The sequence below is a fragment of the Triticum aestivum genome, chromosome 6A (genome assembly GCF_018294505.1).
Source record: "Triticum aestivum cultivar Chinese Spring chromosome 6A, IWGSC CS RefSeq v2.1, whole genome shotgun sequence".
Classification (NCBI taxonomy): domain Eukaryota; kingdom Viridiplantae; phylum Streptophyta; class Magnoliopsida; order Poales; family Poaceae; genus Triticum; species Triticum aestivum.
In genome coordinates this window covers 284,623,306-284,625,499 of record NC_057809.1, presented here as the reverse complement: position 1 = coordinate 284,625,499, position 2,194 = coordinate 284,623,306, and positions in this window count along the sequence as shown.

The following is a 2,194-nucleotide window of genomic DNA, read 5'->3' as shown; positions in this document are numbered from 1 at the left end:
CGTCCTCGGCGTTGCTTAATCTGAAATCTGGCTAACAAAAGAGACAAGGTGTACACGCTGTATATGTATATGTCATCCATTTTCACTGATCTCAGTTGGGGCACATGTGACAAAGCCAATATATTATCACAAGAGGTTAAAGGCATAAAAATATTGCAACTCAGTTTGCACATATAAGTGAAGCTCTTATTCATATCAAAAGACTGACAATGCTTATCATTAAACCATCCCAACATTGATGAACCATCACCAAGATTAGAGGTCATATCAAAATGATTAAAATTGGCACAATTATTTTGAAACGTATTTGATCCAAATCTGATTTATTCCCTGATTCCACTTGATTCTTTTGCATCGATAGTTAATTCAATGGGTTCACTCAAAATTGTTTGATCACATGGTAAAGTCAAATCATGAACATAGTCTTCTAAAATAGCTGGTGTGATCATAGTAGTGGGTAGCTCATCGTATGGTTCATTGAAATTGACAAGGCATTCATCATACTCATGTGGAGGGGGAGATCGGTACCTTTGTCATTACCTCTTACGATCAACTCAGATGTAGGCACTGTCGGTGGTGTTGTGTCACATGGTGGAGGTGATGTAGTCCTCACAACAACGGATGTAGTTGTCATAGAACGCCTAGTAGTTGAAAGAACAACTGTATCATCTCTTGAAATGTGCACCTTGTGCCTGTTCTGTTTGAGGGCAACACGTCGTTTTATTTCCTGTTCAGCTTTACAAGCGACACAAAACAAACGATCCATAGTATAACACTCTTCATGAATTAGTATCTCCTGAATATCAAGGTTTAATCCTCCCCAAAATCTATCCATAAAATCTTCTTCACTTTCTTCTAAAGAGGAATGCAACAAGGTAGTTTGTAAAGCATCATAATATTTCGTTACGGTGTCACTACCTTGTTTTAAATGTTGCAACTTTTTAATCATGTCACGAGTATAATAAGCGGGAACAAATGTATGTCGCATGGCAAGTTTCAAATCATCCCAAGTAGTAGGTATATCATTAGGGTGTAACCGACAATATTCAATCCACCAAACTACATCATAACCAGTGAAAGAACCAACCGCAACCTTAACTTTTTTACGTTCATCATAATTATTGGAAGCAAATATATTATTTATGTCAAACTCCCATTCAATATATAAAGCAGGTCTAAAATGGCCATTAAATGATGGTATAGAAACATTAACGTGATCATGTGCATTTGGATGTTTGTGCACCACTCGTGACGGTTGTGGTATTTGCATAGGTGATGGCACGTCTCCCACGATCGACAAACCCCATGAATTGACTCTAGATCCTGTCATGATTAGTAGAAACAAGAAACAAAATCCAAAAATAATGTTCCTATGAACTACTGGGAAGTGATGGTAAAACGCTCACAGTATAGCAAATCAAAGTCTTACAAGTTCTTACCATGCAGCAGGTGATGACCGGCAACCAGGGGTGTCAAATAACTCCAAGAGTTGGGTAAAGCGATTGCCAGGTGAACGTATGCATACACGGTGTAGAAATATGTGGAGCTAAGTTGGCTTTATATATGTGGGAAAAATGCTACAACCACGTTAATTAATGCAAGTTGAATAATCGCTCAAAGTAGTCGAGTGCTGGTCCTAGACTAGACCGTACTAGAGACACGAGCCTAAGACACAGACGAATTCACAATATGTTGTCAACACCACACTTTGTACGAGCCTCCTTCCACTTTTTTTCACGGCCAAACGTCTGGTAGTCGCCGGTCGTCCGCCATTTCTGGCTCAGGTGTTGAAGTGACAGATTTCTGAAAGTGGTCGGTCGTCCAGTTGTCGGTCGTATGGTGGCGTCGTACGTCCGCTCGTTTGGCTCGGGTGCGGGGTCGTCGTTCGTCTCGTCTGGGCCGGACGTCCGCTCGCTGTAGCTCGACTGGGGCTTCAGGCGCCGGACGTTCGGGCCCGGCCGGTCGTCCGGTGGCTGGGGCTTCGTCTGTAGCTCTTCTTCTTCTTCTTCTTCTTCTCCGTCTTCACGGTCATCTTCCTCTTCTGATGCTCCTTGCTCCTTAGCTTCTTCATGGCCAACTCCTTGATACCTGAGTATGCACAATGTCTCCGTTTGAGGTAGTAGCCATGTCTCATGTGCATCGAAGTGAACTTGTGAGAGGAGAGATGTCACCTCGGTTTCGAGAGCTCTTGCAC